The sequence below is a fragment of the Podarcis melisellensis genome (assembly GCF_964234715.1).
Source record: "Podarcis melisellensis genome assembly, chromosome: 4".
NCBI lineage: Eukaryota > Metazoa > Chordata > Lepidosauria > Squamata > Lacertidae > Podarcis > Podarcis melisellensis.
In genome coordinates, this window is record NC_138531.1 from 40,356,797 (window position 1) to 40,383,071 (window position 26,275).

Sequence of the window (26,275 nt, forward strand, 5' to 3'; positions counted from 1 at the left end):
TGTAAGAGCTGGGGCTGTAGACTTTAGTTGATTAATTGGTTAGATTAATTAATTTATAACATTTCAATGAGTTGAAAAGGAGCTATCGATTAATGAGTTAGATTTTTAAATGTGTTAACTTATTTTTTATTACCAGTACTTATATAAACTCCCTATGGCAAAACACCATGTTACAAGACGAATTGGCTCCTGTGTAAGAATTGGAGAATGCCTTTTCTAAAATACCATTTGCCACATATATGTGCATCATCTAAAATCAATGGTTTGCTTCTTGTAGAACTATAGTCACATCTGCAAATCTTTGGTTGTGACATTGAAAGGCCTTTATGGCTTAGAAACAGAATAGCTGAAGGTCCACCTGTCTCCACCTGTACCTACTGATGTGCTAAGTGTAAGAAAAACACTGGGGCCTAATTTGAATAGTAAATTGCTTGGTATCTGGTGGGCACGGCTTGTGTGTTTTGCTCTGGAATCAGCCCCTCCCTTCGGTGTGTGTTCCACTAGTTATGTTCAGTTAAGAGGGACCAACTGCCTCTTCTTGTTTTCTTGCCTCAGACTTGCCTCGTGGTGTTGTATTTAGTTTCTCTCACTATGATAACTTGTTAGGTGTTTTTTTTTTATTCAAGCTTATTTACATTTACGTGAGCCACTTATTTTTCTCAAAGAAAAAGGAAACTGCTGAAGAAAGGTGTGGAATATCCTAAACTGTGTGAGTATGGGGATATTCCCAGTTTGTCAGGAGGATTGGTTTTGTTAATCATCCCCCCACCTTCACAACAATAATTGAGAGGCCTTTATGGCTTAGAAACAGGATAGCTGAAGGGCCACCTGTCTCCATCTGTACCTACCAATGTGCTAAGATCTTATGTGGATGGCTTCTTATTCATGGATGTGCTTGGCATCTGAGGTCAGACTGGTAGCTATCAGAGTCAGGGCCTTCTCAGTGGTGGCACCAGCAGTTTCCCCAAAGAAATTCCCCTGGCATTTACCTTACTGTTCCTCTAGTGCCAGACAAATATATTTTTTTATTTTTCTGAGCTTGTTTTATACAATTTTTATCCTGTCAACTGTTTTAGGCTGATTTCATGCTTTGGTGACATTTTGCTTGTTGTGATTTTGTAGTTACATTTTATTTGTTTTGTACTTTTTGTAAATTGTCAAGGGGGCAGTGTTTTTTTCTTTTAAAAAAACCCCAGAAAAAATAAATACAGTAAATGGACAAAAGTACAAAGATTCACAAAATGTTTAGGGGTATGTGTACTCCCGGGGCGGGGGGAGCACTGCAAGTGGGTATAACTGAAGTAGAGTATGAGAATATTTAAAATAAATAAACTAAGACTTCAATCCTATACAAACCCTGTTGAACACAATGGGACTCATTTCTGAGAAGTGCCTTACATGCTTACAGTGTTCTCCCATTCAGATGCTATTGGGTCCACCCAAACTTAGCTTCAACAGTCACACATCCTAGGTTACTCCCAGATCTTCCCCAGCTAGTCCAATCTGACAATGAGTAGAGTGTGATCAGTGGTAGATCATCAGCTTTCCACACAGAAGGTCCCAGGTTAAATCTGTGACCTCTTCAGGTAGAGCTGAGAAAGGGCCCCCCATCTGAAACCAATGGTCTGCCTCAGTATAAAGCAGCCTTCTGTGAGTCACTGATTGCCACCCCGACTGAGAAATGACACTGAAAACCAGGCCATCATTCCCAGGAAGATTCTCCCCCTCCACCCTCATTATAAAGAATTTAAACAGATTGTGGCCTGAAGCAGATCTTCTGCTTAATAGCTGTGTAGATTAAGGAAGTTTTAAAAAAGAACCATTCTGTGCACTGTTGACTCACATTTATTACTCCCGTTGGATTATTGGGAGAGTCATGATGTTTTTAGTATTGAGGTTAATTTTGATGGACAGGTGCCAAAGACAGAAAGAATCAAAGATTAAAAACCACACACACAAGCAGGGTGCAAGCATTTTTAAAGTTTAAATTTCAGTTGTGTCTTCTGCTTCCACAACTTAACAGTTTTTCTAGGAGCAAATGGATTCTATGGTAAATCATTCTCATTCTTTTTTTTAAATGCCTCTCCTTACATTTACCTCAAAGTGGCAAATACTAGCCAGAGACTCATTTGTATCACAGAAACAAGAAATTTCATAACGAATCTTCCTACAACTGAGAAACATACGCTCTCTTCAGTACAACTGTAATTTACTCATCTATTTAGTAAATGGTGTCCAGTGTTTACAAAGAAGGAGCAGACAGATGCTTTGCTATCTTCGTTTCCTTAAGGATAATATGGTACACAACTAGCAGTTAACTTGGACATGAAAACAACATGCAACAATGGCCCCAGAAGACATTTTAGTATCTTATGTAGGAAACCCCGGGTGGTTCTCCTTACCCCCTGCCTATAACAGTAGATGGATGAAAAATGGTATAACTGCCATTTAATACTCCTGCCCAAATTTGTTCACTTTGCTTTGAGAAATAGTAGGATCAGCCCTAATAACACCTCTGTGCCAGAGTGGTGAGTATACCACAAATGCCCACGTTGTGCTGAGAAACGTGAAGACTCCCAGTATCTGACTTGAGCAGAAGTGCCAGTTACCCTACTCTCAGCCAGTATCAAAAGGGAAGACCAATTGTGTCACCTTTTATGTTGATTCTCAGTGCCTGTCCCAATGCTGTCCAAACCGGATATAATGAATCAGCCTATGGTAAAGATGAAGCCCTCCCCCCCACATTGAATGTACAAAAGCCAATGAGACTGGTCACTGAATATTGTTTCAATACCATCAACAGAACAAAATACCTGAGGGCAAGTAGGCTAGCTCAGGAGGAACAGGGTAGACCATGTAGCACAGCCCGTTCGCCCCTTCAACACCGCATCACTCCTCCTGGCCCTCCAGCATCTGCTTGTCTAAAATGACTGCCTCATTCTGCCTAATGGTAGCACTGCCCCTACAGATATGGCACTCAGTTATGTGTGTCTTTCCTCTGACATTTTTTCCTAAACATTCTTATAAAGTTTCAAGTGGAGACATAACACAGAAGGGCTGCTCAATCCCTTTCCTTTTCATTTCCCCATTCAAAATCTGCCTTCCTCCAAGCTGCTCATCTTAACGCCCTATGTAGTTTACCTAGTCAGATTCAAGCATCCCTTGCACACTCAAGGCTGAATGCCTGACACTCTCTCTAAAGGAAATATGCTGTATTTAATAAAGATATTGTTAAGAACTAAAAATGGTGAAAGCTTTCATGTCTCATCAAATATCGTGACTTCACAAATGAATGTCAATTTCCACTGCCAGCCCCCTTTAAAAAAAAGGAATAAATTTAAAGTGAAGTGACATTATCAAATACATTATTCAAGTAAGAGATGTAAAGAGCTCTTGAGGTTCCATACCTCCTGAAGTAAAAAATAATTGGTTTCCAAAGAATATGAAGTGCTTAAGGAAGTAGCCACTTACCAATTTATTCATCCAGGAGCATTTGAAGGAGCTGCTCTGGGCATTTTCAAGGTTAAAACAAGAGTGGCTGTCTTCATTATCAAACAACAGCATTAAAATTCAAGACTCCCCCATCCGAATACTAACCTGGCCAGGACTGACCCTGCTTAGCTTCCGAGTTTGGGCATGTTCAGGGTAGTATGGTAGCGTATGGTACTTCAAAATCAAGAGGGATAGCAACTATAATTTCAAAGAGATGTGGGTTTAGTATATTGAAGATAAAGAAAGATACTGAGGGAAGATACGTTATAATCCAGGGGCAAATGGCAAGGGAAGAACACACTATGATTAATATTTATGCTGCTAATGAAAATCAGGTGTATTTTTTGATAAAGTATTTAAGGAAATGGAGGACATTCAAAAGGGCTATATGATTATGGCAGGAGATTTAAATATGGTTATAAACAAATGGATAAGTCAAATCCTACCCCCAGAGGAAAAATGTAATAGCATTACAGGATCAGCTAAAATTATGAAAAGAAAATATATGAAAGATGTATGGACGGTAATGGGGGGGGCGAGAAGATTTTCTTCTTCTCACCAATGCATTACACCTATTCAAGGATTACTTATATCTTCATTTAAAAAAAACAACAACTTAATATGTAAAATAACAAATATGGAAATTAGAATAATAAAGGTAACTGATCACGCATTGGTTAACATAGTATTAAAAATAAAGAGAGATTATAAGGAAGCCAGAAGGTGGAGGTTAGATACAAGGATCTTCAATAAATAAAACAGTAAATAAGTAAATAAAACAGTAAATAAGATAGGGAAAGAATTATTAGACATATGGAAGTTTAATGAGAAAGGACAAAGTACTCAATAATATGGTATACAATGAAAGCGGTGATGAGAGGAATTTGTATTAGGGAATCTAATAAACTGAAACAAGAAGAGATGAAAAAGTTAGAGGAAGAAATTAGGACACTGGAAAATCAATATATTAATGATAAAGATAAAAGAAGTTATGCACAATTACAGGTAAAAAGGAAGGAGAAAATAAAGATATGGAAAAATTGCAGAGAGATTTGCAGAGAGATTTGATATTCTTAAAAAGAATTTTTTGAACATACTAATAAAAATTCCAAATTGCTGGCTAGAGCTGTACAGTAAAAAAAAGTTAAGAATTCAATTAGCCTAATATAAGATAAAACAGGTAATATTCACAATCTGATGAAAGATAAATTGAGATTATTTCAGGAGTTTTACCAAGAGTTATATTTAGCAGGTAACAATTCTATGGGGAAGATGAAAGAGTATATAAAGACACATTGGGAGATAAAGCCAGAAAGTAAGGATCGAATAACCAACTAAAAAAAAAAGAAATAGAGGTAGTTATAGGGAAACTAAAAGCAGATGGATTGGGAACAGAATATTATAAGATACTTTTTAAATATTGGTTCCAAAATTAAAAGTATTATATAATTCAGTAAAAGAGGGTGAGAGGATCCCTCCATTGTGGGAACAATAAATAATGATCTTAATTCCAAAACCAGGAAAAGATTTGAAGAACCCAGAGTCGTATAGGCCGATTTCCCTAATAAATCAAGATGCTAAAATATTGACCACAATAATTGCAAAAAGGATGAATATTTTTATGTATAAATATATAAGTAAAAACCAATGTAGCTTTGTAGCAGGAAAACAGATCATTAGTTTAATAGGAAGAGTGTTGAATAAAATAGATTTACATAAGAAGAAGAAATATCTTGAAAGAGGGCATAGTAGCATTGAATATTGTTAAGGCTTTTGACTGTGTAGAATGGACGGTGTGGAAAATGATTATGGAAAGCTTAGGATTTGGAGAACGATTTAAGGGATTAATAAATCAATCATACTTGAGGAACAAGGCATATGTTATAGTGAACAATGGTATAACAGAACAAATAACACTAGCCCAAGGTAGAAGACAAGGATGCCCCCTTTCCCCAGTTTTATTTGTATTGCTCATTGAAACTCTGGCCAATGTAATTAGATAAGATGGAAATGTAAAAGTCATAAGAATAATGGAAAAGTTAATGGGGGTGTAAATATGTACAATTATTATTATTTATTTGGCAAAGGGAGATAACAGAAATCACTGGGTTAAAGCTCTCCAAAAGTCTAGAGGTAGCATTGCTATCAATTTACCATGGGGTAGAAGGTTCGCAGGCTATGAAGGACTTGCTCACAAATTTATTGACAGCTGCACGAGTTGTTATAGCTAGGAAGTGGAAGAGGCAAGGGGAATATAAAATAGAAGAATGGTATAAAGAGGTGTGGGATATAGCTATTAATGATAAATTAACGTGCCATTAAGGTAAGACAGGGAATATGCAGGAGAAATGATTTTGAGGAGATATGGAAGTTATTTGTAGAATATGAACTGTTAAAACGGTAAGGGGTCACACTATCGCAAGAGGTGTTGAAATTCTGGGAGGTTGGATAGTTACAATGGAATTGTCTTAGAGGTGGGGTGCACATTTTTATTTGTTATTATTTATTATTATTACTTTGTTAAAAAAAAAAATCAAGAGTTGTTCTCGAAATGAAGAACTCAGTTCTGCATATGTTGCCTCAGCAAGGACAGTGTGACTTGTCCCAAAGTGTATAGACTGTTTAATCCGCTAAATATTTCACGATGTGCAGTCTACCCCTTTACATGCTAATGAACACATCTTAGCATGTGAAGAGGGGCGTTGAGGAAAAACACGCTAACTCCTCCCATTCAGCATTTTCATCCTTCTCCATGAGTTTGAGGGTTACCTTTTCTGAAGTGAGGAGCCTCTGGGGCTTGTGGAGGTTCTGCTCATGTTTTGAATCCTGCTTTTCCAGGGCACAAAAATGTGTGGGGAACATAAAAGCTGTAGAACCCAGGGCCCTCCTGCCCCCAGTGTGTTCACTCACTTTCCAAATGCTTTTAAACAGCTAACATTTTAAATTACTTCAGTTTTATTGTTGGCCACAGCAGGTCAAGATTTAGCATTTTAACTGGCTAAAAGCCCACAAATGCTTTATTTAAGAGGTTGCTGCAATATTGAACTGGAAGATTTCACTACCAAAATTCACCCCACTAATAAATAATCTGTGTGAGAGTTTATCTGACCTGTGTACTGAGCAGCATTTTTATTCTGCTTGAATCATGTCTAGTTCCTGTTTACCTCTGTGGAAACAAATGAAATACTGTTGCAAAATAATCATATTTCTCTTCTAGGCACATAAATGCTTGCATGACACATAGCACTTAAAAAAAATGTCAATACTGTACTTGAAAATAATGGTTGAGTTAAAACGAACCAAATGAAGTTAAATGTTTCGGGGACTGGCTGGCGATAGCTACTCTCCCTTACGTCTGTTCTGATGCAGATGTCTCAATGTTTCCCTGTTTCCCAATAGATTTAATCCTCCTTTCCTGTGTCATATTTAGTTGCAGTCTCTCCCAGCATACCAGCTCATCTGCATTCACTCAGCTTTCATGATAAGCTCTAGGAGTCACCATACTCAGCAGAAAATGACCTCACTTGCCCAATTGGCCACTTTAGTGGATCACTCTTTTATCCAGCTGTTTTTTAAAGCCATTAATCATGTTGGGGGGGATTGCAAAAGCATATACAAATAATAACAATTTCTATTGTAGTTTGCTTTCCTCATTTTTATACTTTCATTTTTTAAAAAAGTAAATCTCAATTGTGGAAACATATATTGCACTCTCTCCCCTCCCCACCCCGTTCTCTTTTAACTTTCCTATTTTTCTTTTGAGTGACATTTTATTTTTTTTGTTGGTATTTCAGAAAGCAAAATACCTTTAAAGGTGCTTCCACAGCAGCCATCCTCTCCTGCTTTGTGCATTTTGCCAGAACAAAGGTGGCAACCCTACTTGGGACAGCCTTCATGCATAACATGTGCTCAACCACTAAATTGTATACAGGGCCTCTCCACCCCCATCATTCAGCCTGGACACTGAGGTTCAGCTATGAGGGCCTTCTGGCAGTTTCCATACTGTGAGAAGTGATGTTTCGGGAAACCAGGCAGTGGGCCTTCTCGGTTGTGGTGCCTGCCCTGTGGAACACCCTCCTATCAGACATAAACATTTATAGAACTTTCCAAAGACATCTGAAGGCAGCCTGTATTGGAAAGCTTCTAATGTCTCATGTTTTGTTGTATTTTTTAAAATTCTGTGGGAAGTTGCCCAGAGTGGCTGGGGCAACCCAGTCAGAAGGGTAGGGTATTATCTATTATCTATCTATCTATCTATCTATCTATCTATCTATCTATCTATCTATCTATCTATGGACTTCTTCACATTTGAACATGATTTAACTGTTAACCCACCTTTCCCCCATTCAAATAGACATAGTACACACACACACACACTTATTTAAATTTGTATACAAATAGCAACTTTTGTATAGGATAGGAATTTTTAATGTGGTTTGCATGTGCAGTTTTCTGGTTTTGTTCAAATCTGTGGGATCAGAAGAAATATAACACCTTCAGGAGCTCCTAGAAATAGTCAAGAGTACTGTTAGAAAACAACACGCTTTCCAAATTGCTGCACAATATCTGGAGTAGACATGTTTCTGTGGCTTACATACGCAGTAGTGACAATACTGGGAGAGGGTTGGTTTGGTTTGTTTTTTAAGTAAAAGCTAACACATGAGTGAACATATTCAGAGAAATGGACCTTCCAGGATTGATATTTCGAATGGTTGGAGGGGTTTTTAGGAAAGAACAGGGTCAGAATCAACAACACTTCTGATCCAGGACAAGAAAGACATTGAGCATACTCCCATACCACCAGCCTTCTTCAATTGGGGTTTGGAAAGTCTTGGAGAAGATGATGTTGCGTTCATCATAGATGATGACCCTTCTATATGGCACTGTGGTCATATTATACAAAATGTATAGTACCAACTGTGTAAGGTCAACTCAGTGATTGATGATAGCTTTCCATATCTCTATAGACCTCCAGGGAGAGGCTCAAATAACTACCCCCGCCCCTGCTTTTAAAAAATCAATTTAAGTTGCTTTATGGCTCAGTTCAACAATAAAGCAGCAAATAAGAATGTAGAAATGGTGGTGACTGTACTCGGTTAGTTGGTTCAGTTTATAACAGTGATCAAATGCACATTGGAGTCGCTAAGGTGGGGAAATGCTGCTTTGAATGCTCAGCATGGTATTTGGCACGTTACCAATTTCTCCTGACAGACAGCTATTTGAATTATTTCAGATAAGGGTAGTTTGTCTGTCTGATGCTGATGTATCTCTTAACAACGATCCTTAGACAATAAGTCCTTGATTTGCAAATCCTCTTGCCGTCACAAAATGTGTCAACCAAAATTGGTTGTCATGGAAATAGTCATGATGTTATAGATGTGAAAAGGAACTTAACCAAGCTAGGATAATGCACACATGCCTTTCTCCCGTCATTTCTTGGCTAAAATACTCTGGAAATAAATGAAAAGTCTAAATGATGTCCTTGTGAAGCATATCTACTTTCTTTTTGTAGACCATCAAAAGTCTACAACAGCCTTTGCCAATGTGGTGCCCTTCAGATGATGTTGAATTACAACTCCCATCGACCTCTGTCAGCATGGGGCTTTTTTTTCAGCTGGAACTCTCCAGAACTCAGTTCCAACACCATTGTCATTCTAAGAGAACAAAGGAGGCGTTTGTTTTGACTTGTGGCACTTCTTTTTCTAGAAAAAAATAGCCCTGGGGCTAATGAAGATTGTAGTTTAAAAATTCTGGTGGGCACTACCTTAGGAAATGCTGTTGTAGACACTGTTAACCACTTCATAGTCCAACCTTAGCCCTTTGGATCTGAGTGACAACTGTCGGATTCTGCTAATATAACATCAAGGTTTGTGATGATGGTGATACCCTTGCTCTGTGCTGTGATCCCTGAAAATCCTATTTGACCAGAAACTTCAGCGTCCAAAAGAAAAGCGCATGTATACTTTCTTGAGCACTGTTGTCCTTCCTCAGTTTCTGGGTTGGATTAATCAACAGGATAAATATATTATAAAGCCCTTGTGGTATGTCAGAATACCACTGTGAGGAAATGGTGCCTATCTTGAACTTCTTCAAAGTTCTCCATAGATTTGGAACAAGTTTCTTCACCACATGATGGAGGGGAATGGAAAAGTGCTGTGCCTTGCCCAAGATGAGGAGAAGTTTGAAGTGCTCATCACTGCTTCTTGTCACGCAATCATTAAAGGGCCTTTCCTTTTCCCTTTATTGCACTTCATACGCAACAGCCACTCCTCCTCTCAGCAGCCACCTCCTGGAAGCTGCCCCTTAAACACACCATGCCCTTTGGGAGGACACAGAAGTTGCTGGAGTAGCTTAGTTGGTAGAGCATGAGACTCTTAATCTCAGCCATGAGTTCGAGCCCCATGTTGATTCCTGCGTTGCAGGGGGTTGGACTAGATGTCCCTCATGATTCCTTCCTACTCTATGATTTTCTTATGTTCTATGATTCTATGCTCTAAGGAGCATGTGGGAGCAGAAACTTCCAACAGCCACAGAGAAGTGTTTCACTATTCCCACTTGCAGCAGTGGCAAAAATAGCTTTTGAATAGGGAGGGAAAGACTACTGGCACTGCCGTGCCAAACACCTAGGCCTTCACAAACTTTCACCCCCAAATCGCACACACACACACACACACACACACACACACCTAGATCAAACTTCAAGTGGAGAGTTCACAAAGTTGGACTTCTGGGTCCTGCTTTAGTATTGCACAAAAAACTGCATTCAATTGTGAGCTAATCTCTTAGTGTAAAAAAGAAGAAGGTAAAGGACCCCTGGACAGTTAAATCCAGTCAAAGTCAACTATGGGGTGTGACGCGCATCTCGCTTTTTAGGCCGAGGGAACCAGTGTTTGTAGGTGCATTGATCCTGAAGGCAATCTGTTCTGAAAGGCTTGGAGCATCACAGTTCTAAAAAACAAAATAGTATCTTTTGATATGACTTGGTACAAAGGCAGTTCCCCATTCCTGGTGTGTGTATTCTAATCACTCTGCAGCACCAACACTCACTTTAACAAAACAGAAAACAGGAGGGGGGAAAACAAGTGGCTTTTCATTGTGCAGAAAAATAGCAGAAAGGACTTGGCAATTTCAAACTGTTGGGAAGGACATAGCCATGTGACTCCTATTAAAGCAGTCAAATATGTGTCAAGTGGTGAATAACCCCCCAGAATGCTTTGAAGATGTACTTCAATGTGATTTTTTTTCCTGGCTTTTTTTTTTCTTGATGGGGGAGGGCTTTTTGAAGGAAGTTGTGAAACATGACCACAGAACACCACTCTCAAGAGACTGCTTCAGTTACTCCTCCTAGAGCACAGAGAAAAGAAAAGGCTGCTAAAAGGGGGGGGAACCCCATTTTTGCATTTGGAATGTCAGCAGCAGGATGGCAAAAACAAGCATCCTTTTGACACTGACAAACTATTTACAGTACAGTGGTACCTCGGGTTACATACGCTTCAGGTTACAGACTCTGCTAACCCAGAAATATTACCTCAGGTTAAGAACTTTGCTTCAGGATGAGAACAGAAATCGTATAGTGGCAGCACAGCAGCAGCAGGACGCTCCATTAGCTAAAGTGGTGCTTCAGGTTAAGAACAGTTTCAGGTTAAGAATGGACCTCCAGAACGAATTAAGTTCTTAACCTGAGGTACCACTGTAGTAGCTAAACAGGGCAGGGCCATCACAAGAGAAAGTGGGTGGATTAGTGCTGGATCAAAAATTTATAGTGATCCAGGGGTTTTCCTGGTCCCCCTTGCTTGGAAGGAAAATCTTTTAATCCAGAATATTGGCGGCTTCCTGGGTTCATACTGCACACCCCTTGTATCTGCTCTGCAGCACAAATGTTAAATGCCACTTCTTAAAGTGTCTCATTTTTTAAATGTTGATCTGACAATCCTTCCTTGTGGCTGGCAGAAGGGATAAATCACTGGCAAAAGCCACTGCTCAGTAGAATTTAAGAAGTGGCATGTTGGGTCAGACCAGTGGGCAGTGGCTCCCTTTCCATAAACCCTGGCTTATCCAGACACCCCGGGGAGTCAAAGGGAGAGCATGGTGGATATTTCAATTCCCAGCATTAACAGTGAGAAGGATGAGTAAGGTGGTAGTAGAACTGTTCTGCTACACAAACTGCCTTCTTGCATCTGCAGTGCCTCTAGTCAAGAAAGCACAGGGCTCTTAAGTGATATAAATCATGCTTGGCACCTGATGGAGCATCTCCATCCCTGTTATTCAACCCGGTTCCCTCACTGTGAGAAGTGAGGTTACAGGGAACCAGGCAAAGGGCCTTCTCAGTAGTGGTGTCCACCCTGTGGAACGTCCTCCCATCAGATGTCAATGAGATAAGTAACTATACAACCTTTGGAAGACATCTGAAGGCAGTCCTGTATAGGGAAGTTTTTAATGTTTAATGTTTTATTACATTTTTGTACATGCTGGAAGCCACCCAGATGGGCAAGGTACAAATAATAAAATTATTATTATTGGATTATGCCACTCTAGGCTCACCCCATTGAATTGTAGGATCACTCACAATATCTTAAACCCAAAGCTAGCCTCCTCTTTGAGAACCCACACAGACATGTGCAATTGTTGCGCTTTTATCTGAGATCTAGTATTGAATTTTCATTAAATCATTAAGTAGCCATTTGCTGACTCAGTCCTTCTGTAAGGAAATATAGAATGACTTAATGAAGAGTTGAGGCAGGCCTTTATCTCTGCCTGCTCTGGCCTTATGGACAGCTCCATGGGGAATAATAGACTTGTAGGAACATCTGAAAGAGGACAGCAGCCAGTCTTACTGAAAACTGGCACAGTTTTTTATGCTCCTCTTTTGGGTAACTGCCTATAACCAACAGCTGCCCCTGCCGTCTGTCAGCAGGAGCCTGCCAGTTTGCTGTGAACATAGGCTAACATTTCACACCTGCCAGAACTATTGGTAAAACTTTGACCCGAGTTCTTGGGGTTTCAGCTTCAAAGATATACAAGTAAGAAGAATCATTATGCAAGAGCGACATGTAGGGATAGCGGTGCACAGGTTAGAAATGAATGTTAATGTTAGCCATGAGATCTGATGTGATCTACAGCCCTGTAGCCTTTACACATGTGCCTTTACAATACAGGTAATCATTCAAAAAGAACTAGCGACAGTTATGCTGGCAGATTTACTATGTGCACTAGAGGTCAAAGAGCAAAAGGTCACTTTGCAAATATCCTTTTCAGGTGTCTCCGAATGCCTATCAGAGTGCACATAAATGTACAGGAACACTCTGAAGAAAGTTGTTTTTACGACCTGCCTGGCTCGTAGCACAAATTAAAGGTTGGAAATAAATTCCTTACCAGAACTGTCAAGGCAGCTACCAAATTTAGAGCTCCCCATACCTCTGAAGACAGAAATAAAGGCTGTGTCGGTAGTCTAAGCTCAGTATTGAACCCAGGTGAAGTGCTATTCTGAAACGCCTGGTTAATACACATTTTTAATAACAGTTACACACCTTTCTCTAATTAGGCCACATCTTCCTAGGTATTTGATGTCACAGGCCGTGGTCCTCTAGCCATGCAGGCAATGTAGGCCAGGGTTGGCTAACCTGTGACCTGCAAGCCCCCCAAGTTGTTCCTGCCCCCCCATTTAATTTTAAAAGAACTGATGTTCACATAGTTGCCCAACTGTGATGCCCAAAGTTGTTGTTTGGTCCCTCTAAAAATGTCATTTAAATAAAAAAGATCAACTCTGTGATGCCTTAAAAAAAAGTGGTTCCTCCAGCCCCTTCCCCAACTTTTGCCTATTTGTTTGGGGTTTTTTTGAAGTTTCTACTGACCACTCCTATGGGTCTTCTGCTGTGGTTCTATAATGTCAAAAGGCTTTGTGATCCCCTGACCCCATCTTCCCAAAATTCCCTTGTCCTTTAAAAAAAATAAAAATGAACAAAAAAAAATAAAAATGAACACCCACTTTGGCCATGTCCACTTTGACATATGGGCCCAAGAGGTTTGACCATGAGTCAATGCTGCCTTTGGCTTCCCCTGGCGTAGGCATTCACTCCTCTCCCTGGTTGATGGGTACAATAGCAATTGGTGGATTGCTCCCTGGAGAATCCAAGCTGCACTGTTCGTTCTGGGATTGTTCAGTGCCAAATTACCCTGAATAATTCCTAAGTGGCAGCCTTGGAACTATGAGAGTAGCCCATCTCATCGATCTGGGAGCTCCTGCTGGTGCATTAGACAGGCCTGACCTCCCCATTGCCTCTCCCCACATGCAGTCCCTTCTGGGAAGCAACAGTGAGGCTGGTACCAGAGGCCAGGTATGTCCTGCCTTCACTCCTTGCTGGTCACTGTATTAATCTGAAATGTGTCTGAACAGCTAGCTAGATGGTTAACCCTGTCACTTACAGTACAAATCCATGCCTGCTACTCAGAACTTGCTCCCAGGGATACATGTACAGTGGTTCCTCGGGTTAAGAACCTAATTCGTTCTGGAGGTCCATTCTTAACCTGAGGTACCATTTTAGCTAATGGGGCCTCCCGCTGCCACCACACCACCACCGCACGATTCTGTTCTCACCCAGAAGCAAATGTGATGGCCTGGGATTCCGATTCAGAGGATGAACCAGAGGAATCCCAGCCTGCACTGGAGTCCCCGCCTCCAGGGCCGGCTGAACTGGGGCAAGGCCTAGATGCTGAAGAGCCTGCACCTGTGTCAGAGCTTCAGGAGCTGGCTCCAGGTGAAGCCCTTCTGGCCCCAGAGGGGCTTGACGACTCAGTGGCCACAGGTGAGCCTCCTCCAGGGCCCAGTAACCCTTCGGCCTCTCCTGATCTGCAGAGGCTTAGGGCAGAGAGGCGAAGGGAACTGGTTGCCCCCAGGAGGAGTGCTCGCCTTAAGGCCAGAGGAGGCGGGGCTCCTGGGGGCCGGGACCACCCCCGGCCTTAGAAGAGGATAAAAGCCCAGTCAGCCTGGCCCCAGGTTGCGGGAGCAACGTCGTTGTTGGCTTTGGACCTTCCTGTGTTCCTGATCCCTGCTCGGCCTCCTGTTCCTGACTATCCGGTGTTCCTGATCCCTGCTCGGCCTCCTGTTCCTGACCATCCGGTGCTCCTGTTCCCTGCTCGGCCTCCTGTTCCTGACTATCCGGTGCTCTTGTTCCCTGCTCAGCCTCCTGTTCCAGCGTTCCTGTTCCCCGCCTGGCTCTCCGCCTTGGACCTCGCCCCTCTTCGTGTGGACTCTGCTTACACCCACGGTACCTACCCCCGGGACCAGCACAGCAAAGTTCTCAACCCGAGGTACTATTTCTGGGTTAGCAGAGTCTGTAACCTGAAGCGTCTGTAACCTGAAGCGTCTGTAACCCAAGGTACCACTGTACAGCAAAACTTGGGTCTCCAGCGGTTTTCGGACTACAACTCCCAGCATCCCTAGCTAGCAAGACCAGTGGTCAGGGAATGATGGGAATTGTAATCCAAAAACAGCTCGAGATCTAAGTTTGGGAAACAACGCTGCACGGTATAGGATTGCAGGCTCAACTTTTTTTGGCCTTCTTTATCCATAGTCTAATACTGCTACAATTGCAATGGTTAATGATGAAAGAATGGGTAAAGGAGGAAGCAGAATAAGAGTTATGTGGCGTATTTCCTGCAGAAGGCTCGTGACAGTTGTTCTCCCAACCAAATGAGGATCATGGACCATTTCTGACTTCTTTTCTCTTTGCTTTAGTTTAGGGTGTTGTTTTTTTTAAAGGTTTGTCCATGAATTGTGTATTAGCATAACATTTGTGACACTCAGAGGTTACACAGCTCATTAAAGTTTGTCCACATATGAGTTGCTGTGGTTCATAGGGGCTGAGCTGTCAATGATGTTTCTTTCAGCAGACAATAAATACTGGTTGCTGCTAAAAATAATCAATCTGTTTCAATTTTTTATTGTGTAGAGGTCAGCAAATAGTGCACACATCTGCAGACAGTCCTTTGAAAAAAATGACATTGGCCTTTTGATGTTTGCACATGACAGCCTTGTGTGCAGCTGACTATCTCTTACATAAACATTTCAGGAGAATCTGTGCATTTGAGATGTGCTAGGGACTCAGGCTGAGATGTTCATTGCAAGTAGCCTTTAAGAAACTGGTGTACAGATCTCAAACTGGCTGATTTTGACCCGTTCAGACCTAGCCAAAGCATCTTCAATAAATAAATTGTGGAGTTGGGGGGAGGTGTTATTTGATTTAAACTACAAATTGAAAAAAAGATCACAGGATTTTTTAAAAAAGAAATCCTTTCACATCTTAAAAATATTTGAGGGAATTATGATTTGATCTTGCAACACTCCCAGGCAATAAAAAGGAACTCAGACCCTTCATTAAATTATCTGTTGTGAATTATTCTATCGTAACTAATCAAAAGAGTGGTTCCAGTCAGAAATATTCTCCCTCTTCTAATTTGATTCTGGGTTTAACAATGCAAAGCAATTTCCTCCAGTACGAAACTAATCTCCACTGTACACCTCTCAGTTGTGCTTTAATGATTTGAATTTAAATTGCCACCACATGGTTAGGACTATGCACAGCTGTTAGAATATTCAGATGTGCTTCCCATGTTGTATGGAAAGCACCTTCACCAGTGCTGTGAGTGCTCAGACCTCAGCAGTGCTGGGGTAGTTAATTCCCACACCATGCAGCCAAAAATGGGATCATCCTAAAAGCTTGAGAGAAATAGGGATTCCACAAAAAAATGATGATGAAATTGATCCAGTATAATAATAATAATTTATTATTTATGCCCCACTCATCTGGCTGGGTTTCCCCAGCCACTCTGGGCAGCTCCAACAGAATATTAAAAACATGATAAAACATGCTTTTCTGGGCATATACAAAGAACTGAACTTGCATGACCTCTTGCTCCGGAATCTTGGATCTCTTTGAAATAAAGCCATTTGCTGAATCCATGGGTTCAGTGCCTGGCACCCAGAAACTCATGACACAGGGGAGTCTGGCACCCACAAACTCGTAACATTTCACTTCACTGCAGCCTAAGGAAAGCTGTTTATTGGCAGAACACACTGGGCAGAAACTGAAAGAAACAGGGGGATGAGGAGGTTTAAGGGTGAAGTCTTGTTCCTGTCCATCATAATACTGCACAGATTACTACAGGGTGTTGAGAGGGGTTCTTTTTAACTATTAAGTGAGAAACAGCAACCATAGCCTAGGCCAGAAGTGTTTTCCTTTGGTGACCTTGAAAAGCATGTGTGTGTGCGTGTGGGGCGTTTCCTGTCCTTTCCAGAAAATCACTGTGCTGCATGAAAAGGGGTCTAGAACTTTTTAAAATAAATAAAACCGCTTAACCCACTAAAATATATATTTTAAAAAAACGAATATTAAGGGGAGCCATGCCCATTGTTAAGCAAGGTAGCTAAAGTAATGGTGTCATGTCCTCCATTGTGACAGGTCCCCCTGCTAAGTGACTTGGCTGGGGACTTTGGGAACAGCAACTATTTGAGAGGATAGTTCAGGCAAGAGGAGGTAGCTTGTGAGTGTTTTCCAGCACAATGAAGAAACTTTCTTCCTCTGAGGTATAAGTAGGATTTCTAATTCTCAGGGCCACCTTAGATGCTTTGAGGGAAATGGCTTGCCTTGTCCCTTGTGGGCATGATCACAAGAAGGGCACTTCCCAGTTTTGGAGGGTCTTTTGACAAGATGTCCTACACCGTGGGTCCAAATCGTTGCTGCACCCTCCATTAGAGGTTCCTGACAGAGTTCAGCTACCAGGTGCCCCCTGTGCAGTGCAGAGATGGGTTACAGACTCTGCTAACCCAGAAGTAGTACCTCAGGTTGAGAACTTTGCCCCAGAATCCGAACAGGAATTGCACGGCGGCAGCAGGAGGCCCCATTAGCTAAAGCGGTATCTCAGGTTAAGAACGGTTTCAGGTTAAGGACGGATCTCCAGAACGAATTAAGTTTGTAACCAGAGGTGCCACTGTACAGTGGTACCACGGTTTTCCAACAGCTTAGTTCCCAAACAACTCAGAACACAGTGGTGTAGCGTGGGGGTGCAGGGGGGGCCGGCCGCACCGGGCGCAACATCTGGGGGTTAGGGGGCGCAAATCCACGGGTTAGGGGCCGCAAATTACTTGCCTTGCCCCAGGTGCTGACAACCCACGCTACGCCACTGTCAGAACCCGAATGCTGCAAGCCCAGAAGTAGGCGTTCCAATTTTCAAACTTTGCCTCGGAAGCCGAACGTGCTCCTGAGCTTCCATTTTCACTGTTGCACAGCTCATTTGAGGCCCCCCATCATAATTAAGGCTTTTCCCCTGCCGTTTTTACCCTTGCGCAGCTCATTTAAGTCCTTCCCATTGTAATTAAAGCCTTCCGTTTCTGATTGCAGTGTTCTGAGGTGATATTTGGTGCTTTTGTTTTTGCTATTTTTTGTGTTTATGTTTGTGTGTTTTCCTTTTTGTGACTATGGCTGGTTTTTCGTTTTATGATTGATTCTGTGACTGCAGAAATGGCTAAAAGCCCCCCATCCAAACAATGACTTGTTGCAGGTAAGAAAAAATAATAATTTTTATTTTTATCACCTACAATACTCTTATTTATTTTATGGTACAGAACATTGATTATTGCTTTCATTTTACGGATCAGTGGTGTTGTTAGATAGTAAAATTCAGGTTAAATTGCTGTTTTAGGGGTTGTTTTTAAAAGTCTGGAAGGGATTAATCCGTTTTGCATTACTTTCTATGGGAAAGTGCGTCCTGGTTTTGGAACGGACTTCCGAAATGGATTAAGTTTGAGAACCAAGGTACCACTGTACTGTTCATCTCTGATTCCACCACTGCCACAAGCAAGCAAACAAATAAATAAATTGCAGGGGGACAGCTTTGGCCCTGGTTTCAAATCAAACATCTTAAAATCACCAATTCTGAGGTGAGAGAAACAGCTGGGAAATTACCCTTGTCCGTTTACTTCAGCCCTACAGGCACACAGAAAGCAAGCAATACCCTTTCAGAGCAATGTTCAGTTCTTAAGTGCAGGTCATATCCACACCATACATTTAAAGCACATCACTGGCTCCTGGCTCCCCCCAAGAATCCTGGGAACTGTGGTTTGTTAAGAGTGCTGGGAATTGTAGTTCTGGGGGGGTGTAAACTACAGCTCCCAGGATTTAGGGGTGTGTGAAAGCCAGGTGCTTTAAGTTGATGTTCTTGGTGTTTGCTGTGGTTGGGACCCAAAGGACTGCTTTAGACATGCGCAAGAATTTATTAACAAGAGTATGGGCAAAGTCCCATATTCTTTGGTAATTCAAATAGCTTCTCTCTCCCTATGTTTTCTTTCACCCTTTCTTTCCAAATCCTCACAGGGTTTCTTGTATTTCTTCCTATCTTACAATTTGCTTACACAAAAGAATGATGTTAAGTCTGAAAGTCTATCCTTGACACAGCAGGGGCGCCCAGTTTAGTCTGTGTGTGTGTGTGTGTGTGTGTGTGTGTGTGTGTGTGTGTGTATCAGGAAGAGTACATTAAGTGATTTATTTATTTAGTAAATTTTCCCCTGCCTTGTCTTCATCACCAATCCCAGGGCAAGTTACAAATGATAAACACCTAAAACAATTCTGGTAAATATCAACAACTAATGAAAATAAAAGAAATAAAATAATAGTCTGTATAACCTCTAAAATTAAATTTATACTGCAAACAGCTTTAGATTTTAAGTAGTAGGTACCATACTTCTTTAGAACCCATCTCCTGTGTTATCTTCCTTTCTGCTTCTTTTTATGTTTAATTCCCAGAAGTGGCTACAATTACCCTCCTACAGATAGTAATAGACTCCGAGTCAGGGATTAAATCCACCAGACCCACACCTTAAATGCAGTTCTAAATTTTGGAGAAAACAAACTTCTAAGGTATCCTGCCTGCTATTACTTACCCTAACTCCAAGCACGCCTGGAGGAAACGGACCATTTGGATCCCTTCCAATCGGGATTCAGGCCTCACCATGGGACTGAAACTGCCTTGGTCGCGCTGGTTGATGATCTCCGGCGGGCTAGGGACAAAGGTGAGAGCTGTTTCCTAGTTCTGCTGGATCTCTCAGCGGCCTTTGACACCATCGACCATAACATCCTTCTGGACCGTCTAGAGGGGCTGGGAGCTGGGGGCACTGTCATTTCTGGGCCGTGTCCAGAAAGTGGTGGTGGGGGGTGAGTGTTCAGACCCCTGGGCTCTCACTTGTGGGGTGCCTCAGGGTTCTGTCCTCTCCCCCATGCTTTTTAATATCTATATGAAGCCGCTGGGAGAGATCATCAGGGGGTTTGGACTGGGTGTTCATCAGTATGCAGATGACACCCAGCTCTACCTCTCCTTTAAATCAGAACCAGTGAAGGCGGTGAAGGTCCTGTGTGAGTGCCTGGAGGCGGTTGGAGGTTGGATGGCGGCTAACAGATTGAGGTTGAATCCTGACAAGACAGAAGTACTGTTTTTGGGGGACAGGAGGCGGGCAGGTGTGGAGGATTCCCTGGTCCTGAATGGGGTAACTGTGCCCCTGAAGGACCAGGTGCGCAGCCTGGGAGTCATTTTGGACTCACAGCTGTCCATGGAGGCGCAGGTTAACTCTGTGTCCAGGGCAGCTGTCTACCAGCTCCACCTGGTACGCAGGCTAAGACCCTACCTCCCCGCGGACTGTCTCGCCAGAGTGGTGCATGCTCTAGTTATCTCACGCTTGGACTACCGCAACGCGCTCTACGTGGGGCTACCTTTGAAGGTGACCCGGAAACTGCAATTAATCCAGAATGCGGCAGCTAGACTGGTGACTGGGAGTGGCCGCCGGGCCCACATAACACCGGTTCTGAGAGATCTGCACTGGCTCCCAGTACGTTTCAGAGCACGATTCAAAGTGTTGGTGCTGACCTTTAAAGCCCTAAATGGCCTCGGTCCTGTATACCTGAAGGAGCGTCTCCACCCCCATCGTTCAGCCCGGACACTGAGATCCAGCGCCGAGGGCCTTCTAGCGGTTCCCTCATTGCAAGAAGTGAGGCTACAGGGAACCAGACAGAGGGCCTTCTCGGTAGTGGCGCCCGCCCTGTGGAACACCCTCCCATCAGATGTCAAAGAGATAAAGAATTACCTGACATTCAGAAAACATCTTAAGGCAGCCCTGTTCAGGGTAGTTTTTAATATGTAATGCTGTACTGTTTTTAACACTGATTGGGAGCCGCCCAGAGTGGCTGTGGAAACTCAGCCAGATGGGCGGGGTATAAATAATAAATTATTATTATTATTATTATTATTATTATTATTATTATTATTAATACTTGGAACTCCAGCTGACAGTGTCTCGGCCTCAGCTGGCAAAGCATCAAGGTTAAGCAGACATGTGAGGAAACTCCCATTTAAATATATATTTTAAACAACTGAGACTAATAAGGGCCCAGTAAGGCATAACTGCACAGTTAGGTCATGTGTAGTTTTAAAAGGAATTAAATAAATGTATGGATAACTGTGGATAACTATAAAACATTATGACTAGATGAGAAAGCTAGTTTTAGATGTAGCATGCCACTGGTAACTGGTTGCCAAGACAACGTAGGAAACCTACAGCCCTCTAGGTGTTGAACTACAATTCCCATCAGCCCCAGCCAGCACAGCCAATGACCAGGGGTGATGGAAGTTGTAGTCCAGCAATATCTGGAGAGCCATAGGTCCCACTCCCCTGTGCTAGCGGGAAGCACTATTGGCTTAATGCTCTGTTGCCGGCTTTCCAGAAGCATCTACCGTGACCCACTATGGTTAACAGGATGCTGGACTAAAATAATAGTTGGGAGGACCCCAAGGGTCATCTAGTCTGACCCCCTGCAATGTAGGAATCACAGCTAAAGAATGCCTGACAGATGGCCATCCAACCTCTAAAGGAGAGTCCATCGCCTTTCTTCTAACTTGTTTTTTTTATAATAATATTTATTAGACATTTCCAATTATAACAATATAAAAAGCAGAACATCCCAATTTAAAATCTTATTTTCCATAACATCTTTCCAAGACTTCCCCTCCCCTCCCCCTCTTGTATTCCAATTCTTACAAATAAATTCAGCAATTTCTTATCCCAAATTTTAAACTTATTGTCATTAACCCAATTTAAAAATATTTGCCCACCTCCTAAAATTGACTTATTCCCTTCCACGCGTTCTCCCCTTTAATATACATGATAGATTAAAATGTAATAAGATAAAATATAGTTTTACACCCTTTGGATTCCAAATTTCCCTCCCCCTTTTCCCGGTTGCGTCCCCAATATTTCTCAACTCTGATGTCTTCCTGGAGCTCCCACATTTATTTAAACCATAGTCCTTTACCAGTCATCTTTAATTTTATATATCCAATCTTGGAAGGAGTCTATCTTAAAAAGGCCCATTTTTTCCATCCAGACTTTTATATACTTGGGAGTAAAAACTCCAATTTTACTTCTTTATACTTTTTCAAATCTGGATGTCCCAAATGTTCCCGCTTCCAACTTTGTCCAGTTGTCGATTGTTCTTGTTGTTCTTGTTGATCTCTCTCCTCTTCCCCCCCCTTTTCTTTTCCTGTTTTCCTGCACAGATGTTCCAATTCCAAAAGTCTCTAAATTCCTCTGCAAAGGCTCTGTTATTCAGGAACCAAACATGATGCCAAGTCCCTTCCATTCTTCAATAGATAAGTCTATTGTCTGCTTTACATGTATAAGCCTCTGTAGCCAAAATAGTGTTCCATTTCTGCAGTTTCCCAGGAGATAAAGAGTTCTGTTCAAATTCAATGCTAACAGCTTGTAATATCCCTCAGCTCCTCTAGGTGGATTGCAATAACTCAGTTCCCTTCCAGATCACGACCACCAGTCATAGTAACTTAATATTCCTTGTTTTAAACATTTTAAATCCAAATTATAACAAATGTAACCGGCAAAGTCCTCGCAACAAAGTTCTTTTTGTTCTTCTGCTTTGACAGCTCTTTGACAGCTGTCAAAACCTCTCCTTGTCTTCTCCGGGCACTCTAACAAAAACGCTCCCAGGTTCCGTGGGGGGGTTGCTTTTTTATTCAATTCCACTATTCTCCTCCAGCTCAGTCTTATAATTTTCCATCGCGAAATTTAGTAACTTTATCAAAATAGGGTTGCGCTTGATCTTAGATGTTAAGTCCTTTACTTTAGCTCCTCTACAACAGGGGGGGGGGCTGACTTCCTTTTTACGCCTCCCCCGCTCGTTCCAAATTTTTATAAATTTATCGCCTTTTTTAGTCCAAGTTCCGATTACTCACGGGTTATACTTTGAATCCAAATTTCCAATAGAAGAAGTCAGCGCTCTCTGTCGAATGGCATGCGGCTTCGCTCGGCAGGGGAAGCGGAGTACTCAAAGCACCCCCCCCCCCCGCCACCCATTCCGTAGCCTTTAAAAAGGCTCCTTCGCGGGTCGAGGGGGGGCTTAAAAGGTGCCAGCCGAGTCACCATGTCCATGGGTTTCAGCGCCCATGGTTTTTGAGGGTCCCTGCGTCGCCGGCGCGGTAGGACCCAGCCCCTGCCGAGCAGGCTCCCTCCGGAGCTCGGAGGGAGTCCGCCATTCGGCGATGGCGCCAACCCGGAAGTCCGCCTTTCTTCTAACTTGAAGCCATTGGTTTTGGTTCTGGAACAGCAGAAAACAAGCTTGCTCAAACCTCCATGTGACAGCCCTTCAGATATTTGAAGATGGCTATCACATCACTGCACAGTCTGCTCTTCTCCCAGCTAAACAGGCATGTGACACCCCCAACGTAAGGCTTGGTTTTCAGACCCGATGGGCTGTGTTCTGAGTTGGGCTCTTCTGTGTTCTTATGAGATGAAATGCAACAGAACAATAAAACGAAATGACCTATTTTTGAGATAAATAAAGGAAGCAAAAGAACTCTGGGAGGAAGAGATAGTTTCAGACAACGAAAGAGGAAGACCAGAGAGAAAATGTTACTATAACAACAATAATAAAAAAAATATTATTTAAAGGTTTTAAAATGAACCATTTTTGTCATACAAGAAGAAAAGGATGAAACATAGCACGTGGGGGAAATACAGAACTTGGGCAAATTTATCAGTATGGTGGAGAAAACAAACAAACAAATGGAACCAAAGCAGAGGAACTTAAGAGGGGAAAGCGGGGTGTTCTTCTCCAGCAAAGATTAAATGACAGGACCCCAACTTTCAGTATTAGTTTCCGATTTAGGACTATGTGTGTGCCTGCCTTAGAAATGCCTTTTTAATGACATTGCAATTAATTTAAATGTTAAGCACCTTATGAAATTGAAATCAAGCCCTGTGATGATGGCACCAGGTGCTTCTCCTCCCCCCCCCGCCTCTTTTGCCTGCAGGGGAAAAAAACCCAGGCTAGATCTGCAGAAGTCACAGGTAGGTCATTAATCAAAAACACAGCAGGAATCCTAACATAGTTCCTGCAGCAGGAAACTGTTAGCACAGAATGCGAGGCCATTATTTCTCTCCATATCCAGTCAACCTGAAGAGTATATAAAAAGGGGCTCTTTAAATCAGTACCTAATGTTAATGCCCATATTTCCATGATCTCATATGTTAAACTGCATTTTGTTATTCCTTTCTCTTGCAATGACTGGATTATGTACGCTGTCACTCCTCTACGTATATATTTTTTTCCAATCAAAACCAGCAGGTACACTCGGCTGTGTATTGCTCTAGGAAAACAAAACACCAAATTTTAAATCTGCACTAACCAAGATGAAAAGGGAACTCAGCGGGGTATAATATGAGGAGAGGATCACACTGTAAATCCTGTTGAATTCAAAGGGGGCAGATTTACAGCCAAGAAGATCCTATTCTCAATTTAAGCCTGCCGGGAGAGATAGGATTGCTCCCAAATCTCTTGGCACTGTGGAGCACAATGTTGCACCTGTGCAAAAAAAAATCCCCGATGCTGGAAGAAGTGTACTGTCAGCTTAATGTTTATACCATCCCCAACGCCACAACCATAACAGGATTCCAATTAACTCTTGAGCCAGCTATGGATCTCACAAGAAGTACCGTATATAAGCTCCTGCTAGGGAACACAAAACACAATCTCAAGTGGGGACTTTGGGGTCTCCAAATGTTGCCGAACTAGAACTGCAATCAGAACATCTGACACATCAGTAGCCCTGCCCAGCAGCACGGGAAGGATGTGGGTGGACTGACAGATTGGGTTTGATCCCTGTGTGTCAGCTCCAGGTATGTGCAGTTGGGGTCCTGGTTCGGGTCTAATGCTGTCTTGTGATACCAGCTTAGGAGCCAGAGGATCCCAGGCCAGCTCAGCCCTGCCACCCTCAGAATGCCCTGTTTGCGGTTTTTTGCTGGGCTCCCCAGCTCAAGTGGTCTTCTGCCTTCCTGCACATTTGATAGGAAGAAGGGGGAGGTCTGTACCAGTGATGGCAACCAGCAGGAAGCTAGTTCAGCCAGAAGACAGGTGAACAGAGGGACACCTCCGCTCAATTCATGCCCCCCCCCCCGCAGCCCAATGTGAGAGGGTTTTGGATTGCAGACTAATCATATTGAAAAAACTAATATGTAATTATATGAAATGTATCACAGGAATTAATTTTATGGATTATAACACCACAGTTAGAAAGAGTAAAAAGATACCGCAGGATCAGTTTTAGAAGACTGTCTCAAAAGATGCACGGCATGTACATTATTTGATCAAATTAATACATCTTGTCACATTCCAGAAGGATAGGAGAGGTAATAATAATACAAGAGATTATAGTGAAAGCTGGAATACTTTCATAACATACTGAAATAATTGGTTCAATCAATTTATTGCTGGTTTAATTTAATCAGTTTTTGAAGCATCAGTAACTTTGGAACACAAGATGATTATGTTATGTATTATTTTTTTGTCTAGTATTTTGACTAACTAAACAAAATTATCCCATACGTATTTTTATATGCATGACCTAATATGACTGATACAGCTCTGAAATATAATGAGCAGATAATGAGAACTTTATTTTGAATTTTAAATCCACATATTTCTCTTTCCTAGATTGGGTTTGTTTTTTAATGGTTTAACCCATGAACCTCTCTGACAAGGGGCTCTGTGGCTGTCCTGAAGGTGAACCAGACAACACTGTGTATAGCAGGAGCAGCCAGTGTGGTGTCTTCCAGATGTTGTGGACTACAAATCTCATCATCTCTGATTGTCTGGCTGGGGCTGATGGCCATGCATCACATCTGGAACACATCATATAGGTTTCCTCTGGGGTATAGTCATGCTCAACTGAGAAGCATTCTCATCTGCACTATGCATTTATAGCAGTATCATACTTCATTCAACAGTCATGGCTTCCCCTAAAGAATGCTGGGAAGTGTCATTTGTTAAGAGTGCTGAGAGCTGCTAGGATACTCGTATTCCTCACATGGAGCTACAATTCTCAGAGTAGTTCAACAATCAGTGCCTCTTACCAGGGAACTCTGGGATCTCAGTATGTGATGATAAATTTGTCAACACTGTAGTATGCATGTATCTTAACATGCACATTTTTTATGCATTTCCCCCCCCTTCTGCAATGTATTTCTGCAGTGCTCCCCCCCCAAAAAAAATGTTTAGGGGTACTCTCATTTTCCTACTCATATTGAAATACTGCCCCTCAATGAGGCCAAACCTAGGGGTATGCTTACACCTGCGTACCCCCAGAAAAAAGCACTGTATTTCTGTATGTCATTTTCACTAATATATGCATTTGTATGCTTGCTTTCCTGTAATACACATATTTTTGTACATAG

General features: G+C 42.1%; 1 protein-coding gene across 2 annotated transcripts in view; it reads left to right on the forward strand.

Annotated features, from left to right (window-relative positions):
- Positions 1-545: 545 nt before the first annotated feature.
- Positions 546-26,275, forward strand: part of RAI2 (retinoic acid induced 2) — a 98,302-nt gene continuing 72,572 nt past the window's right edge. Inside the window, exon 1 of one of the 2 annotated variants that reach the window (XM_081907631.1) lies at positions 546-713. The gene's annotated coding sequence lies outside the window, so the exon portion shown is untranslated. The remainder of the gene's footprint in view (positions 714-26,275) is intronic. The other variant, XM_081907630.1, reaches the window with a different exon arrangement.